Below are 21,229 nucleotides of genomic sequence, written 5' to 3' on the forward strand. Positions count from 1 at the left end.
TTATTCCTGATATAGCTGCCTGTATTTGCACATGTATGCACGGGTTTGCCCATTGCTTAGATACAGTTAGCAGTGAAGACATTGAAGAGGATAATAAACTACTTATATGCAAATTAAGCCAAATAGCAATAGTGTAGTGGTAGAGCCTTCGCACAAAGAGGAGGCATTCCCGGTTCGAGTCCAACCACACTCCTTCCCATTTTCTGTAGGAAATCTGTGCAAAAAAATAACTCCTGGCATTTACCTTTTAATTGTTAGTAAAGTGCATTAAAATGTCCTATGTAGTAGTGAACAATATTTTATATATATATATATATATATATATCTAAGAAGGTGGAATGGTCTTGCATACTGATAAATGCAGAAGTAACGTATCTTAAGCAATGTGAAGCACTGCTAAGCAAAGTTTACTAGTATTAAGCACAGTTAAGTATAATTGCTTATAGCTTAGCACTGCTTTAACTAGCGCAATGGCTTTGCGCGGAGCTGCGCATCGCACCAACTAGCAGAAACAAAACATGTCTGCGCAGAGCTGCGTACCGCGCTAACTAGTGCAATGTTGGGCAGCATCGGGCAACGTAGAGCAATGTCGAGCAATGTTGGGCAAAGTTGAGCAAAGTCAGCTAAACACAGCCACACCTCCTAGCCGGTCTGGCCAGTAGTAAAATAAAAAGCAATGACAGGCCTCGAACCCGGGATACTATGCACCATAATCACAGTACTAAACCACTAAGACATGACAGCTTTACATATGGATGCATTTCCAACACACTCATATATATCAATGGAAGTTTACCCATTGCTAAGCAGGTTTGCTTTTAGCTGAGAATTTTCAAAAATGGCCAATTACAAATAAGTGCGGGAAATGAGGCATATTTAAGCTCCATAGGTGGGAATAATTGCCATAACTGGTTGTAGCTCCCATCCGCAGACAGTATGGCTGGTGTCGGAGAGGGGTCTCGTTTTCGAGCACAACGGTGGGGCATTGAGGAGTCAAAAGTAATGGTTTGGCTCCTCGTCCATCATCATGATGCAAGACTCCTGCAGGGCCAGTTTCAGGGCACTGAGTACAAAGTGGAAGCCTGGAACCATCTAGCACATGATCTCACCATTGCCACAGGTGTCCGTTGAATAGAAATTTGGGAGACTGTTTGGCAAATTAAATTAAAATCTGATCTTCGAGACCATTAATGTGAAATGTTTTTAAACTAAGCTTCAAATCAAAAAGATAGTGACAGTGTTTCTTCTTTTTTTACTTAAAGCATTGGTGAGGGTTCTTTAAATAGAGCCTGTTAAGATGTTCAATTGAATAATTGTTTGTTCTTTTTTGTATTTAATGATCCAGTTTGAGTGTTTTTAATCATTCTGAGGAAGTCTTTTGACGAAAGCGGATAATAAATTTTTTATTTTCGCTATTTCTTTTTTCTTTGCTTTTTGTTTTGTTGTGTTCCCTACCTTTTTATTTGTGTGGTTAGTTTTTTTATTAGCACTTGGTTGGTTTCACAGGTGTCCCTTGGACTGGTGAGCAGGTCAGACACCACTACTTAGACCTGAAGAGATGCAAGGAGGACCGACTGAACCAGTGGATACAGGAGGCCCGTGGAATGGAAAATGCCCCACTACTGAGTATGTAGCCATGGAATGAAGTATGTAAGAATTGCTATTGTAGTCGATATTATGGATAGGTATGTCTCAATATCCCTTCATTTACTTCACAGCTGCAGGTGTCCGTGCTGCGAATCAGCATGCCTATGCAGATAGGCTGCTAAGGCTGCGTCACCAGGCAGGTTAGTAATTATTCTGCATGCGTTGTCATATAAAAAAAGTGAGAGAGACTGAAAAAGAGTGTTGTAACCCATTAATAAAGGTATAATAAGTGTTGAATAACTTCTCTGCATGTACTGTTATATAAAATAAGTGAGACAGCGTGAAAAGGTGGTGTAGCCCATCAATAAAGGTATAATATGTCTTGAATAAAAGACCTCTGCATGCACTGATATATCAAATAAATGAGAGAGGCACTAGAAAAGTGTGTAATGTAATTAATAAAGGTATAATTCCTAGAGTGTGTCCATGTCACTTTCTTCGATATGTTGTTGTACCCTTGCATTATAGAAATAATACTGTTATAACTGGTTGTAGCTCCCATCCGCAGACAGTATGGCTGTTGTCAGAGAGGGCTCTCATTTTCGAGCACAACGGTGGGGCATTGAGGAGTCAAAAGTAATGGTTTGGCTCCTCGTCCATCATCATGATGCAAGACTCCTGCAGGGCCAGTTTCAGGGCACTGAGTACAAAGTGGAAGCCTGGAACCATCTAGCACATGATCTCACCATTGCCACAGGTGTCCCTTGGACTGGTGAGCTGGTCAGACACCACTACTTAGACCTGAAGAGATGCAAGGAGGACCGACTAAACCAGTGGATACAGGAGGCCCGTGGAATGGAAAATGCCCCACTACTGAGTATGTAGCCATGGAATGAAGTATGTAAGGATTGCTATTGTAGTCTATATTATGGATAGGTATGTCTCAATATCCCTTCATTTACTTCACAGCTGCAGGTGTCCGTGCTGCGAATCAGCATGCCTATGCAGATAGGCTGCTACGGCTGCATCACCAGGCAGGTTAGTAATTATTCTGCATACGTTGTCATATAAAAAAAGTGAGAGAGACTGAAAAAGAGTGTTGTAACCCATTAATAAAGGTATAATAAGTGTTGAATAACTTCTCTGCATGTACTGTTATATAAAATAAGTGAGACAGCGTGAAAAGGTGGTGTAGCCCATTAATAAAGGTATAATATGTCTTGAATAAAAGACCTCTGCATGCACTGATATATCAAATAAATGAGAGAGGCACTAGAAAAGTGTGTAATGTAATTAATAAAGGTATAATTCCTAGAGTGTGTCCATGTCACTTTCTTCGATATGTTGTTGTACCCTTGCATTATAGAAATAGTACTGTTGTATTAGGCACAGTCAACCCACACATGGGTAGGCCCATATAAAGTGGATGAAGGGAGTGCCAGTAGCTGTTAAGCATATATACAGTCCTCAACTGTCGGTTCCTGGCCGGCATGTACAGGTTAATCTGGCACATGAGTAGCTTGTTATTTTGTTCCCTGGGAATGTCAGTGTGCTGCTAGAAATGTAGGGGGCTGTCAACATATACCTGATAATGTCACCTGAACACAGATATGTAGATATATAAATATAAATGAAATATATAAATATGTAGCATTAACATCTGCATCCAGGACAGTTTGTATGTCAGATACAGGTCAGGTACATCAAGAACTAGCAAAACCCATTTCACAATTTAACAGACATTGCCTAGTGTAAATATACATGTAGAGGATATATAACTGCAGTCAACAGGAATTTAGTGTAAACTTATAAGTATATATAAGTTGTTAATGGAGGTATCTTTTTACACACTACTGTATGTGCATAAACAATGCAATTCCACACCTCAATGGGTATGTTTAATCTCATAACATTTGTTGGGACACATGTCCTATTGGTTCATAAATATCTGCATTTACTATGATGCATGTGCCCTGTTCACATACCACAATCTTGGTGGCCTGTTGCCACCAATCAATCCTGCAGGCTGTTAGAATGTCCACTGTTGTTCTATATATGCATGTGTTATGCTTGCTGTTCAACTGTTGGAACTCTGGTGTGTTGGTTAATGGGAATACTATTGTATGCTGTTACAACTAAATTGGAATGCTGTTGGCTATTACTAACCCATATTGTCATTAAATCCTCCTAAACATAGAACGTATGGGAAGGCCAGTCCCAGCGGGCCCACCTGTCCCACCTCAGCTGGCGAAGGCACCTAGCACCAACAGGTCCGGTGCTCAGCCCAGGACCTCCTCCTCCGTTGGTCCTGTACCACCTTCGGGTGGAAGCACTGCAGGGGATGGGGCTCATCCCCCCGTGCAAGTGTGGCCAGAGGAGGGCCACCTATCACCCTCCGAATGGTCTGGGCTGTGGTGTGTAGGGAGATCGAGCGTTCAGTCGCTGATCCTCTACACCAGCTCACGGCAAGAGTTGCGCGACTCATGGGTGAGCCTGCCCCTCCTACGCAGCTCCCAGCACAGCCACCCTCTGGGCTGTGAAGGTGCAGTGGTGACTGCCCATAGGTGGGGATCTCAGTTCCACTGTTGCCATCTGTGGGGCTCATGGGCTTGCGATTTCCAAACATCCTTCACCGTCAATGGTGTTCACCCACCCTATGTGTTATATTCCGTCCCTGTATGCATCTTGTTTGTCTTGACTGTTTACCTCCCCAACCTACCTCCCAAAATATACCTACTTCCCCCACTCCACATTCCACTCTCACCTGAAAAAAAAAAGGGCAATCTGCTCCCACAAAAAAATTACGCCCCATACATAGCTTCCCATTTTGCACAAATGTCCACTGGACACATAAACGGAAATTTAATTGGCAGTACAGCATACTTCGTTATCCTCACCCCTCTCTCAGGGGTGGAAGGTTTCAAATTTCCCTCCAAATTACTAGTATATGCACAGCTGTTGCTGTTAAAGAAATGGGCAGCTATGGACCTTCCCTACATCCTTCCTGCACATTCCGAGCTATTTTCCCTACTGACTTTCCCTCTTTGTGTCCCTTTCTCACCACTTTCCTATCTCCCCATTTTCTTTTCTTTCAAAGAAATGAGCGCGGGGGTTAGCGTGAGTAAGCACGTTTAAGCAGTAGTAAGCGGGTTTGCGCGAGTGTACGCTTGTGTGCGCTTAGCTTTATATTGCTAAGGGTCGTGCAAACCCACGCAAACCCGCTTACAACTGCTTAAAAGTGCCTTAGTCACCCTGCATGTGAGGACCCTTGTTCTGCTCAGCAGCAAAATAAAACACTACTATCAGTCTTGAACCCCGGACCTTGGACACACTAGACTGCATGAAGTACCACTAAGCCACAGCAGATATACAGCAGGTTGTTGCTGAAATATATTTATCAGGCATAAGATTGAGTGAATGTAAAGGAAAGATAGGAATGCCATAACACAAAACCTGTTCTGTGGAACTTTACCAGCAGTTGTTGTGGAATTGCATTACATGAGTGTGATAACAGAACCAGACATTCTAGCAGTAAATAATGTTACAGCAGCACTTTACAACCCCCACACAGTATCATAGCAGGACAATCCCCACCCAAATGTACAAAATACCTGTGTGTTCAAGGTACAGCAAGGATGTAGGTAGGCATACTCAGTACTGGAATTGTCCAGTTTTCATGAGCATCCTGTGATAATGTCAACAAAAGAAAAAGCAGAAAATGTGCAGAAGTGAGAACATTAATATCCACAGTACAGCAGTTCCCAAATAGTTCATGTGCAAAATGAAAACATCTCAGTAACTACATATGTATGCCAGCTAATTGTATAAGTATAAAAGAAACTACATACTCCCATGTATCTTGTGTTAGCATTTGTAGGGGTGAGTACAATTCTACACTGTCAACTGTGTACTGGAAGTGGCAACATTCAGGTCTGAGTACAACATTCAAATCACTGGCTACACCCCTAGCATCAGTTATGAGAATTATACCAACCTTCTGACTTACACAACGGTGTCCACAGCAAACAAGCATGGTCCCCACATTGGAAAGCTGAAAGGGCTATGCCTACCTGACTTAGCAATTTATAGTATTGGGTTGCTATGACAGTGAGTACTGCAAGTACCACACAGCAGGCTGCATGCAATTGCCAAATGGTGGCCACCAATTGGTGCAGAGGCCATCACATGCACATGTGCAGATGCCTATAAAAGCAGGCTGTACTTGCTGTCCACACATGCAATCATTTAATTGCAAGTATGGAGGGGGAGAGAGAGAGAGAGTGAGAGAGAGAGAGAGAGAGATGTACGGATGCAGACAACAGCAGCAGGAAAAAAGAAAAAAGATCAACCAAAAATATATTGAAAGAAAAAGTAATATATAGCAAAAAAAAGAAAAACTAAAAGAATATATTGAAAAAAAATATACTGAAAAAAAATATATTGAAAAAAGTATATAGAAAAAAATATACTGAAAAAATATATATCATATTAAAAAAATAATATATTGAAATAAATAATTAAAAAAATATATATTGAAAAGAAAAATATATTGAAAAAAATAATATTGCAAAATAAATAATATATTGAGAAGAAAAATAATTATATTAAAATAAAAAATATATCTTGAAAAAAATCATAAGCTATAAAAATAAAAGCTATTACAAAACACACGAAGCAGACAAATACGAACACATGCAAAGGTAAGGTATGAAACAGCTATGTATTTACTGGCATGTAGTAGATGTTTATGAAGAGTACTCTACATAGTTTGAATCATCCATATGTGGCAGCAGTACGTATCTATGCACAGGTGCCCTGCATAACTACTGACATGGAGACATCAGTGTGTAGCTGTGTGCAGTGGAATATGACTGTGACATATGTAGTTCAGCATTAAATGTCAAACATCTGATCCATGTTATCTGTGTTTGGTACAGTAGTGTGTACAATGTCTGTTTGTGGGAGTAGCGCATACGGTTATATAAACATGGATGTGACAGAGTAACAAATGCATGATAGTCATATTAATGTGTAGCTTAGCATTGGCAACAGCTGTACCAGGCTAGTATGCTAATCTAGCATTTGCAGCTATATATACACCCTCTAATATTACTGTGTGCTCACAATTGACACCTGTTCATGTTGCAGCAAGGCCCAATAGGTCAGCTGTGAGGTACACAAACCTACAACAGTGTGGACCTTGTGTGTTTATGGCACACAGATACGAAGAGATCTGTCTGTGTCAGATATATTAGCATCTGTACATGTGCATAGAGCAAGGGACATACTGCAACTGTTTGTGAAGGGTGGACATATATATGTTGTTGAAGGTTGTTATGTGCATATTTCTATGTAGGTTGTAGTGTGTGGCAAACAAGACAGCATACAGTGCTGTTATATGACACGTGGTGGCTAAACGCTGTGGGTATGATTCATTAGGTTTGCAGAGTTGCAGCCAGTGAGGCCTGCTAAAGCTACATGGGCTGAGAACACCTTCAATGCATTCCACACAACACTGTGTAATATTATAACATAACGGTATACCTCACAACCTTTGCATAATTGATATCCCCACCATGAAAGTTGGACTGTATATGTGCCTATATGTATATCTACATATACACCAATGGATGTTTATATGTATGTGTGTGTATATATATATATATATATATATATATATATATATATATATATATATATATATATTTAGAGAGAGAGAGAGAGACAAGGTCATATTTACTGCAATGGATGCCTGGTGACAAAGCCATGTACCCAAGCTTAATGTTGACACTGCATTGGCATACCTTCTTGCAAAGACTCTGTACCCATGAACTACCACATAGGTGGTAGTCTACTTAACACCAAAGGTGTGATGAGACCATGAGACACAGGTGGACAGTAGTCACCCCTTTGATAATCACAGTGCCACACTAGTCATGTCATCTGTCTACGTGGCATGTCATCACAAAAGGTGTGTCATCCAGGGAAATATAGGACAGTGTTCCCCTCTACTCATCACACATAAAGCCCATTATCGAGTACAATGCCCCCTGCAGTATGTACCTCACAAGACATCTACAGCAACTGGAAATGACATAGACATACCTCACAAAGAGTAATACCTGCCTCAAACAGATGCCCTATGCAGACCATCTCACAAACCCACAGCTAGACTGTGTCGCATACTGCCTACACAAAGGTGACCTCTGCCTAACATACTAAGCTATGTCAAACCCAGAGCTGTTGGACATGTTCCACATAGACAGATCACAATCCCTATGAGCTACATGCTCTAGGGACCTAAACCTTGTGACCTCAATAGACAGCACATGCTGGAGGGATAGATTCCTATCTCAGAGACATCCCATACTCTGGAACAAACCACCTCTCAATAGCAAACAAAGCTCCTAATTAGCTGTCATCATAAATAATCCTGATGATTGTATGGGAGATAGGAAATACACCCCGGGAATCACCTCTGTGGCTCTGCTTGACAGGGCTACGTGAAATGTACTTACCTGTGTGTCAAAGGCCAGGGTAGCATATGGCTAGACTTCTATAGGTCCTAGGGCCAATAGCCTATTACCTACCTATGAAGAGATACACACCCACATGTACTTGTTGCAATAATTGCTATGTGAGGTTGACTGAGTGTGATGGTGAATGTGTTGGTGAATGTGTCAGAGTTCTGTATATGTGTGATGCCTTAGTGTGAAACTGTTTCTGTCATGGTATTATGTTTCTTAGCTGTGATCCCAGCAAAAGATGTGTATGCAATTGCTAGGCAGAAAAAGTGGTATGCCATATGGTCTGACGTAGTCCCTTGGTGTCAACTGGGTGCCCCATTGTAGGCTAAAGCAGTACATGTATGCTTATTGAGTATTACTGCTGGTGAATCCAACTCATGTATGAACTGTAGTACTACCTGAACCTGTATGCCTACACAGCACAGTATGGTGTATGTCCACATTTCTTTGAACCACTGTTTTGTGTGTTCCCTGTAGTCCTCACAGATTACATACCTCAGGCATAAGGCTTTGTAACTACTGACACACAGTACTGTATGGTACACAGGTAAAGGTCATCTGGGTTGCCATACCTTTGTGTCTGGTATGTATGTCTGATGTGTGTGCGGGTATGCCTGTACCATGGCCTCAGGCATATGTGTGTTACAGGATATAAGTGCGTATCTAGCAACATGTATAGTCTAGTACAGCAGTATGCCACCTATATTAATGAATGTGTACATATGTTAGACAGGGGTTTGCCATCAACGACTAGTGTGGTATACTAGTAATACTGTAACTGGACTTTACAATCATTGCAATGGAATACATATTTCCTGATGCATTAGCTTGATATATACCTCCTGTGGCTAGGTGGTGCATTGTGTCGCATACAGTGTGCCATGTACTGTTGTATAGTCTTACATACTGGTTTATCTTTGTTGCTGTGCAAAACATGGTTTGATATATAGAGTGTGCTAGGCACTGTCAGGTAGTTGTGGGCTAAGCACTGATATGTGGTATTGAAAGTGTGTATCCTCTGACAGCCAATAGGTTGCTATATATGGCAGTTAATTGATATCTGTACTTTAGAATGTTGAGTGTGCCACATGACATACTCACACATATTGTTTCATTGTCTTCCACCATCGTAACCCCAGCTACAGCACGGCAGAGGAGGAACAGATAACAACAAGCCTGGGGGCAGCACTATGCCCTGCTGTTCTCCATAACCAGCCAGGACCAGCATGAGCGGACTGCACTGTGGCAAGATCTTGTCCGTAGGGTAAATGACATAGGCAGGCATAACCGGACATATGAGCAGGTACACCATCACTGCAGTGATTTAATTAGACATGTCTGGCAGTGTGCATCAGATATACGTAGACAACAGCTTGCCACAGGTGGTGGGGTACCCATCCACCCCCCCTCACCAGAGTGGAGGAGCTGCTCCTGAGCCAGGTGGCTCCTGGCCAACAGCAACAACAACAAGCAACATGTATCATCATGGAGGCCGGAGCCACCCAGCAAGTTGACATGGAGCATGCAGATAACATGGCATAGCTGTAGACTACTGTTACCTCTATTGGTAGAGCATGATCATGTGAGATGTGTACTGTGTAGTTAGAGGATGTGGTGCCTAGTGTTGTGCAATACTAATAATTAGGAATGTAATCTGTAGGCCTGTGACTGTCAACCATTGTACTACTGTAAGATTGCAAGCACACAGTAGCAATGCCACAGTTGTTGCCACTGACAAACTGTCTCATATCCTTGTAGGTCCCTCTGGTGTGACAGCAAGGCAGCAGACCCATGCTGTTGAGTGTGTTCTACATTTAATACTGCTAATTAAATGTGCATGTCATAGGTGAGCTGTAGGCCATGTACACGTAACACTCCTATGCATAATGCATGCTGTGCATGTTTGCTGTGAGACTATGCACATCCCAGTAACGTGGGTAGCTGCCTAAAACACATACAATGCACAGAGCATCCCACAATTGTGGCAACACTGTAGTGGACATTGGATAGGCAGATGTAATGCACATGCACACAACATACACAACTTTGTCATACGCGGTACACGTTCACATGCTACACATGGCGTATTCAGACACTCGCTGTAAGGTCACACTCCAGTATCCCAAATGTCATCTGCACAGCACACATAATATACCTGAGGGGCAGATGCCTCTCATGTGGCTGTGTGACACTCTTAAACACATAACACATTCATGTTAGGCAATGCCCCCCATTTGGGCACCATACAAACCCATGTAACAACTTTCTGTGAAATGGTGAATGTAGCCATGGTACAGCAGTTCTGGTACAGCATGGTATGTGCTGATCTGGCACACATTAGTAGCCTTGAGTGACCACATGATGCTGCATGATGATGGCTCATGGTACTACACCCCATCCAGTTACAGAGACCACAGTACTACACATAGCATTAACTGCTATGCACCTCAATGTTGTGTGTGTGCAAACATATGGACTGATACACAGTATGCATAGCAATCACCTTTTGTACAAAGTGACACATATATGTCTTGTAATGCTATTGAGTGTATAGGTCACATGACACACACTGTGTATGTGTGATGTTTAATGTTGCAGTTGTGTTGTAGCATGCCATGTCATGGATGGCACTGGCATGGCCACAACATGTCCTACACCCAACATAACCACTGTACAATGGCTATGTTGAGCAATGGTATTCCATCAGGTATACATGCACCACTCATTCTGTGTGTATACATAGCATGCATGTGCTAAACCTGTGTCCCCATTTATCTGCTAAAGACACAGACACTCTAATCAGAAATGGATATCTATGTGACAGACAGATACACATCCAGCCATGGTATGTATACCTGTGAGTGATGGTGCACAGGACATTGCAGAGCTTTTAATACTTACACAGCAATGTTGTGTCCATGTACACATTCCGTTCCAGGGTGAGGCCAATCACTGAACAACAACACACATGCATCAAAGCCATGTATACTGCTGTTATTAGCAAGGGCTGTCTACACCCGCACTGCATGCTGTTGAGCAACACACGTCCTGCATGCTGACACGTGTGATATAACTGTTTGCCTTGTGATACTGTATCCCACCATCACCCATTATTGAGTACATTCTGGATTGCTGGTGGTGTGTGTGTGTGTGTGTGTGTGTGTGTGTGTGTGTGTGTGTGTGTGTGTGTGTGTGTGTGTGTGTGTGTGTGTGTGCATCTGTTTTAGTGAGGAGTGCATTCATGTGCATGTGTGCATGTGTGCATGTGTGCAGACATCATGTACAGGTCATAAAGTGTGTTTCCTGTCTTCCTCTCACAGGTGCTGACTTTGGGCTGGTTCACTGCAGCAGGGAAACTGATGTCACTGAGCAAAATAGTGATGATGATAGGTGTGTTGAGGAATAGGCATGTTTGCTAGAGTCTGTCGTTGGGCCACCAATCGACAGTACACAAGTGTCCACCCCATCCATGCACACAGTCATACTGCCAATACATCCATCACCAATGCCCTTAGCTGAGGGACAGTGTACAGTCAGCATTAGCCAGGACAGTGTGGTATCCATGGCACATGCATCCCGACACAGCAGCCATACCCAGATGTCTGGAAGGGTACCACACAGGCAGATGTCCAGGGTTTCTCTTCGGAGCACTGCTGCTCATCATGCCACTGGCAGACATGCCACAGGTCTTACAACCTCACGCATGTTCCAGGCTGTCATGGAGGCACAGGCAAAAATGGAACGGTACACCAGACAGGGACTAAGGGCACAGAGGGCACATAACACTGCCATAATTGACAGTATCCATGACCTAACTGCTGCCATCTGTAATTACACTGAGGTCACTGATAGACGTTGGGGAGAGACATCAGATGTCCTCCGCAATGTCATGTCCATCTGTCAGGAAAGTGTGGGATGGTTGAGTCATCAATGTGGACTTATGCCAGCATCATCAACAGCTGGCAGTCACCGTGGACATCCCTCAAGCCACAGCCGCTCCTGTCGTGCCAGTACCAGCCCCAGCAATGTTGGGGGTGGGCTGTCCATAGAACATCCTAGAAGACCATGTGCACGTGGCTCTGGACAGTCCCAGCAGGGACCTGGGTCCAGTGTACATCCATCTACCTCTGGGGAATAGTACCCAGTCTGGCTTAGTACCTGATAGCACCCCTGCCAGGCACAGGTACCGTATCCATGGCCAGAGACAGTGATCTGTAAAGCCTCACAGGTACAGTCTGTGGCTGTCCCACAAATACCCATATATGGCAGCCACATGGTGGAACTGTGTGCCTGTAGACACACACACACGCATAATCCAGACACCTAGGGATAACACATACCAGCACACATTACATCAACATTGGCCCATACCAGTATTCTTGCCCCTCACACACACACACACACACACACACACACACACACACACACACACACACACACACAAGCAAAACTCACAACACGCTGACATGCACACTGAACAAATGCAGGATTCAAACCCCTACCTAACTACTTCATGATACTAGAAGAGTATGCATTAACATGACAAGCTACACACATTACTGTGAGGTCTTTTTTCCACAGGTATATTTGTAGGATGGTGACATCATCAGACTTGACAAAGATAAGTATACCACTTGTAAGGTGTACTACTCTACAAAAAGGTTGCTCTCTAAAGTAATTACGCACACACAGTTGTCAAGTGTAGGATTTAAACCCCTATCAAACTACTTCATGATACTAAAGGAGCATGTATTAACACGACACTCTACACACATTACTGGGAGGTCTCTTTTCCACAGGTATATTTGTAGGATGATGACATCATCAGACTTGACAAAGATAAATGTACCACTTGTAAGGTGTTCTACTACCCTACAAAAAGGTTGCGTCTCTCCAAGGTAATTACACACACACAGTTATTAAATGCAGGATTCGAACCCCTACCTAATTACTTCATGACACTACAGGAATACACATTAACACGACACGCTATACACATTACTGGAAGTTCTCTTTTCCACAGGTATATTCGTAGGATGGTAACATCATCACACTTGACATAGATATGTATGCCACTTTTAAGATGTTCTACTCCTCTCAAAGGTGATTACACACAAACAAACACACACAGTTGTCAAGTGCAGGATTCAAACCTCTGCCTAACTACTTCATGTACACTAAAAGAGTACGCATTAACACGTCATGCTATACACATTATTGGGAAGTCTCTTTTCCACAGGTATATTTGTAGGATGGTGCCATCATCAGACTTGACAATGATTAGTATACCACTTTTAAGGTGTTTTACTACTCTCCAAAAAGGTTGCTCCTTCCCAAAGAGACCACACACAAACACACACTTGTCAAGTGCAGGATTCAAATCCCTACCTAACTACTTTATGATACTATAAATGTACGCATTTACATGACACGCTATGCACATTACTATGAGCTCTCTTTTCCATGGGTATATTTGTAGGATGGTGACATCATCAGACTATACAATGTGGGTTACATTAGGCGGGCTACATAGAAGGAATGTCTGAACACTTTGGCCATGTGACCATCAAAGAAGAGTTTGCTGTCTACCTGTGTTTCCAGGGCCATAATGACTTTCTCCGTACATACTGGATTACCATCTATGTGGTAATTTGAGTGCACATTGTTTTACCCAAACAGGATGACTATGCATTCATTGGCATTCAGCTTGAGGGCATTGTTTTGACACCAGGTATCAGTCTCTGTAAGACACTTCTGGAGGATGTCTATGTCAGCCGTAGAGTCGATTATGGACCACAGTTATCAGTCATCTGCAAACCTGTTCAGCCATACAACTCCCGTGCTTGCCTGTACCTCTAAGCAGTATCTACTGAACAGGTGGGGTCCCAGGACCAAGACCTGTGGGATGAAATTTGTGACTGGCTTAGAGTTGGACATAGCACCCGCAACTCTGAACATGTGTGTTTGATCTGTGAGCCACTTGGCCACCCATCCTGTGACATAGCTGTTAAAGTTCAAGCTGGTATGCTTGTCCATGATGACAGAGTGGGGAATGGTGTAGAAAGTCCTTAGTGAGGTCCAGGTGGGCTGTGTGGACTACTTTCACCTCCATCTATGTCCTTGGTAACTGTTTGAAATAAGTCAACTAGGTGTAGGAGACAGGATATGCCTTTAACAAGGCGTAGATATGTAGAGTCCAGTGTCTGGAGGTCTCCAATGTCTCTGTTTATGGGTTCCATAACAATTTGCTCAATAGCTTTGTAGACCAGGCTGAATATACAAATAGGGCAATGTTTTCCAGGTTCTGTAGTGGCTCCCCCTTTGTGGAGCTGGATGACTTAGTGTATGCCATTCTTTGGGTACATAGCCTGTGGTACGCTTGAGTCTGGACAGTGGATGTAGGTGAGGGTGTAGTTCCTTTTGGGCCTAGTATAAGACGCAGCCTGGGACACCATCCAGTCCCATTGATGCTGTGTTCTTAGCTTTGGAGAGGGCTGTCTTTACCTGCATGTCCATGACATCTGGGGCTCAGTATCCTTCTGTGATGGGCACAGAGCCATTTGGGGGTGATGGGGATGAGTTTACACTGAACTTGTCCCCCTGGATGTGGGCAATGAAAGTTGGTTCAGTGTATTTCTTTCCTTTTTCAGTAGCTGACAGCATATTTGGAAGTCGACACCTACATGTCTGGTATAGCTACCAAAGGCTATGTGGTTGTTATTCTTACATTCCTTGGCTATTTGTCTTTAGAAACAGTCCTTGGATTATTTTATGAGTGATCATTATTTCTTCCTAATAATGATCAGGGATGCCTTTCCTTTAGTGAAGTTGGCTCTATCATGTGTTCATTTCCTCCTTCTGTTGTCTGGCTTACTTATGGGCAACAACCACCTGATTGTTGTCTTATTTTTGGAGGAGTGCATCTTGGATTTCTTCGTGTTGTCTCATTCCATGCATCCCTGTAGATGCTCATAGGATGCACTTGTAAATGATTCTGCAGATTGTATACCATTATCCTATAGCAAGAGGTCTTTGGAACGTTCCACTTTGGTCTTGGGAAGTGTGCAGTTTGCTTTTAAATAAGTCTTCACAGTGGTTTCATTGACTGGGTGGGGGGTGGGGGGGTGGGATGTGGATGTCCAGTGTGATTACTTTATGATCTGATATTACCAGCAAGGAGTTTATCTCTGTTGTGGAACACTGGTACCCCATGTTGGTGATGATCATGTCCAGTATGTTGTCACCTGTAGTGGGTGTGGTGACCAGCTGTTCCAGGGTGTTAGAGTTTTTAAACTCTAGGAAACATTGGCCAAAGGACTCAATGTTTGGACGGTTGTAATCTCCTCATATAATGGTGTTTGACAGGACCTTTGTATTTTCCACTGTTCTCAGGAATACTGAGTGAGGTTCCTGAGACAAGGTACATGATCTGTAGCAGGCTACAATCTGACGAGCAGCTTTGCCCAATGTTAGTTGCACTTGCATGGTCTCCAAGGCCTCATGCAGTGCCACTAACCTGAAGGTGTGGGTATCCGTAAGGTAAATGGGTACACCCCTTCCTTTTGTATTTCACTCATGGTTTTGGGTGCGAAGGTCAGAGGGATTGTAAGTGTTTTACGTGGATCATGTCCAACATTTCTGTGTTTGACATAGCTTTGTATGTTAGGCAGTGAACACCTCTGAGTAGGCGATATGCAAGGGAATACGGATGGAGTATTTTGAGATGGTCTGTGTATGGCATGTATTTCAGGCCACTAATGCTCTTTGTGAGGTATTGCTGCAGGCTTTCTATTTATTGTGGTTGTCTTGTGAGGTACATAGCAGAAGTGGCGTTGTACTCTATTATAGTTTTTAGTGAGTGATGAGTAGAGGGGAACAATGTCCTCTTCTATTCTGCATGAGACACATTTTGTGATGAGGTGTGCCACATAGGAGGGTTTCCTGACTACTGTGGGAATGTGGTTATCACAGTTGTGTCCACTGTCCACCTGTGACCCAAGGTCTCTTGTCACACTTTCAGTGTGAAGTATACTACCACCTATGTTGTAGTTCTTGGCTACAGAGTTTTTAACAAAGGGGATGACAATGCACCTTTTGGCATTGAGCTAGAGCCCATGGCTTTGACAACAGCCATCTGTCTCAGTGAGGCCCTTTTGTAGGATGTCCACATCTTTAGTGTTTACAATTATGGCTCCTAGTTTGCAGTCCTCTGGAAAATTCAGTTGCCACAGACCTTCCATGTTAAATTTTACTTCAGGGAAGTAGATGCTACACAGCCTGGGATGTTATCTGGTCCCATGGCTGCTGTGATACTAGCTTTGGAGAATGTATTTTACCTGTGCAGCCATGATGACAGCAACTTTGCAGTCTTCCATTATAGAGATGTGCTCTTTCATGGATGAGGGGGGGTAAAGTTAACACTGATCCTATCTGCCAGGATGTTGGCAATATCAGTTGGGTCTGTATATTTAGTGCCATTGAGCTGTAACTCAGAACAGATCTGAGTGTAGCCATGACATGGACCTGTCTGTTAGGCAGAAATCTCCTGAGTTGACAGTATGCAACAGAGTACAGATTGGGTTACATTCAGTCTTGTTGCATAGAGCAACTATTTGAGGCCAGTAATCCTCTTGTTAAGGTACTTCAGTGGTCTTTCTGGCTGCTGAACATGCCTAGTCAGATTCTTTGCAAGTGTGTTGTGGTACTCTCTGATGGGTCTGATGACCGCTGAGTAGTGGGAACCTCCTTTGACCTACATGCACAGACCTTGGCAGACATAGCATGATTTTCTGACCACTTTGTGAATGTGTTTCTGGAAGTAGAGATGACTATCCGCATTTGTCTATAGATCCCTTATTATCACATCCGTATTTAGCCTAAGTGTGTGAGCATGCCCAGTATGAACTTTCAGTATGTTGCTGCCTGACATTTGCTTCATTTCTTTAAGTGTGTGAGCATGCACAGTATGACCTTTCAGTGTGATGTTGAGTGAAATCCACTACATTTGTTGGAGTGTGTGAGCACGCCCAGTATAGGCATTTATACTTTATGTGTATGGCAAATCAAGTTGTATTTTTACAGCAGGGCTCACCTTTGTGTCATAGATCAACAGGGATCATGCTGTGCCTACAGGGCTTCCATGAGACACTTTGCATAGACTTATCAACATTTCTACATATAGGGGGGACAGCTATTCTTTGTACATTTCTACCCGGGGGCACACCTGATTGTTACTGTGGGTGTACATAGGATGAAGGTTTCACCTGACACTTATACAGATTTGCTATGCCTGCACTGCTATGTAAGGTACACCATTTCAGTCTGTACTGTTGCCTATCATACTGGCTTGAGGCATACTACTGTGCTACAGATCCTAGCATCCAATGTCATGTATATTAGATTGCGACTTCATAGCCTACACAACCCACATCACACCGCCTGGCCTGATGTTCTCTGTCTGCATAGGCCTGTGGGGGAGGTTAACCATATGCCTCTTTAGGGGCATGATACAGCATTTCTTTGTGTTTGCATTAGTGTACAATTGTCCTGCTGTGGCATTGCTACTGCAATGTTATCATGGCTTAGTGGTTCAGTCCTTTGACTATTAAGCACAGTATCCTGGGTTTGAGACCTGTCACTGCTTTTTATTTTCATGCTGGGCAGACCAGACTGCTTAAGGAACAGTAAAGCAAATATGAGCATGTTTACCTGACTTTGCTCGACTTTGCCCGACCTTGCCCAACATTGCTCAACGTTGCCCAACATTGCGCTAGTTAACACGGGCAATTTTGTTTACATATACTAAATATTGGTAAATGCTGCTTAGCACTGCTTTATATTGCTTAAAACATGGCAATCAAGCCTCAGGTGGTGCTGCAGGGCTGCCTATGTCGGATGCACATACTACACTCCCTATACATGTTTGGAAACAGGTAGTGTCAAGTTAGGCATCCCTTTTATTTTATGTGTGAGTCAGAGAGAGGTATCATTTCCAGGATTCCTACTGAGCCAGTGTATGTGCTATGCGTTGCCTCTTTGCCAAGGCCAAGGCATACTGGGCACGCCTCCTTCTGCCTACTGGGGAAGGCTCAGGTTGTTCCTCCTCTGAGTCACGCTATGCCTGTGCAGGCCTTGGCAATGGTGGGGGGCTGTGTGGCCCTGCCCCATGCTGTTCCTGCTGCAGCTGTTTTTGCAGGATCATATTGTGTAGCATGGCACATACAATGACAATTTGGGTACATGTAGTTGGTGAGTAGTGCAAGGCTCCACCAGATGTGTCCAGGCACCGGAACCGTGACTTGAGCATCCCAAACACACGCTCGATTACATTTCGTGTTTGTGAGTGTGCCTCATTATGGAGTTCTTGTTCAGGTGTATGTGCATTTCTGATGGGTGTCATCAGCCACGGCTCCAGTGCGTATCCAGCATCCCCCACTAGGTGACCGTCAGGGATGCCCCCATTGGCAAATGTCGGTACAGCTGCATCAGATGCCAGATATGGGAATCATGATAGCTTCCACGGCAGCCAGCACACACATTCAGTATTATGCCCTGGGCATCGCACACAACCTGGCAGTTGATGGAGTGGAAGCCCTTGCGGTTGATGTAGGCCCTACCCCGCTCACTGGCTGGTGCTTTGATGTGTATGTGCGTGCAGTCAATTGCACCCACTACCTCAGGGTATTCCACTATTTGCTGGAAGAGGCGCATATTGCTGGCCAATACCTCATGGGAATCGGGGAAATATACATGATCACCGACATGTACTGACATGGCATTCAGGAAATGGTGCAGTACCTTGGATGCTGATGCCTGTGAAATCCCCATCATATCACCAGTTGGTCTCTGGAAGATACCTGTTGCTAGTATTCTTAGGCCAACACATACCTTGATTTCCACTGAGATGGGTTCCCCTCTGTTGGTTCTGTGTGTGAGGCGTGGCCTGCACAGCTCAACAATTTGCTACAGGAGGTCTCTGTCCACTCTATAGCGCTCCACTATCTCCAGCTCATGCAGCCCTTGGTAGGTTACCCCAGGTCTGTACACTCTTCTCCGTCTCCTCACTGTGGGTTGCTCAGCAGCATTTGCAATGGCACCACCCTCAGCATCTTGCACATGTTGCCTTATAATAGCAATGGCAGCCCCTAACATTTTTTTGTCTCAGTTAAGCTTTTGAAGTTTTCACTTCTCTTTGTAGACTGCAGCGTTGCAGTGTTTCTGAGAAAAACATGGGGGAATGTTGTTTGCAGAGTTTTAAGTGCTGGGCTGGGCTGGGCTAGTGTACTGCCTGTGTAATTGGCTGATTCTGATAGATTTCACATGGTAGCTCTGCTAGTTCTCCTTGGTTAACTTCCTACTACTTATTTTCCTTCCTTTTCCCTTTCTGTTTCCACAGGGGGCAGCGATGCGCAAACACGCGCACACAGCCTTACACAGCCTTACACGGGCTTAGACGGGTGCACATGCATGCACACTGGCTTAGACAGCCTTACACAGGCTTAGACAGGTTTACAGGTGCGCGCACACAGGCTTAGACGGGTTTACAGGCACGCACACAGTGTAAGCATCTTTGCAAGAAACTTTAGTGATAGCCACAGTGTACACCTTCAGTTTCTGGGTTTCAGTTCAGACAACTGTAGACATGCCTCGTCCAGCCCTGAGTAACTCACAGCAAACACATGCCACTCTGCTCCAATAAGCTTACAGTCTTTGATACTTACCCCCCCTCATGATGTCATCTATCTTCTACTTTGTTACTCCCCTAATCCTACTCTTACACTCTAGGGACATGGTTCACATGGCAGAGAAAATTGGGATTCACTATCCTTATACTCATTTGCATATGATTGCCTACTAATGCTTGGTTACATCTCTCAGACTGAGCTTCCCCCTTAGCAACCACTACTCAGTAGCCATGTTGTCTTCAGTCTGCCATTCACCTGCATGGCAGATGAATATATTTAATAAAATGCCTATTTTTAGACTTTTTTTTCTGGTTTTTAGAGTGCTGCACATTTCTGCGGCACTGCGTTACGCTTAAACATCAGAGATCTGGGAAAAAAAATTGTTTTTTATTATTTTGCAACACATAATAATGCCAATGGCCTTATATTCGGCCATTGGCATGCTTCCTCAACTGGATGCATCCTTTGTTTGGAGCTGTCATAGCTCCGTTTTGTTATTTGCAGAATGGTACTCAGTTACCAACGGAGTACATTTCTGCAAACAACACTACTCTTACTCAGACAGGTGTTTCCTGGATCGCTAATTTACCTAATTTGCATAGCTTTCAGCAGCAAATGAGGCAATTTGCATATCCTAACACTGTCCGTGCAAGAGTCATTTTAGGAGCTCTCATGCACGCCCTTGCCAGCTGTTCCTGGATCGCTCGGCAGACATATTGGCTGTCTGGAGTCTTACTCTACTCTTAGACTCCGTGCAAGCCTTCATGAATCTGGCCCATAGTGTCTATATCATATTATTGCACGATGAAAGGAGTGAATGCTCTTTCATCGAACCGATAATATCGAAACAGCAAAAAAAAGTGAACACACAGAACAGTAAATTTTTACCCAGTTGTGCCCCCCACACCCCCCTACTTAAATATACCAGCTGTGAAATTGCACCATAGTGGAGGAAATGGCAAAGTCCCAAAGACGGCCCACAGATTTTTTTCTCTGGGAAAAAAAATGATGTTCCGTGACTTTGCTATTTTCTCCTTTCGACATTATCAGATCCATGAAAGAAAGCCTTCAGTAGTATTATCCCTAACCTGTAGAATAAATTATCCCCAGTATTAGAAACATAATAGATCAAACAGTATTCACCAATGTGTTGAAAAATCATAATAGTCAGGCACAAATTGTAATGCTTTTCTACCACCAAGCAATCTGACCCATCAATACTCAAAAAATGTGTAATCCCTCTTTAACAAAACTCTTGGACTCAAGCTGTTGACAGGAACAAGAGACCAGGTTATCAAAAAAATAAATAAAAAATATATATATATATATATATATATATATATATATATATATATATATATATATTGTCATTGCTATATAATAGTTGTTTAAGTCTGTGAACAAGGCAGTTTGAAAGGACTTTTTTAGTTA

Source organism: Protopterus annectens, chromosome 7.part0, assembly GCF_019279795.1.
Source record: "Protopterus annectens isolate FY-2018-M chromosome 7.part0, PAN1.0, whole genome shotgun sequence".
Taxonomy (NCBI): Eukaryota; Metazoa; Chordata; order Ceratodontiformes; family Protopteridae; genus Protopterus; species Protopterus annectens.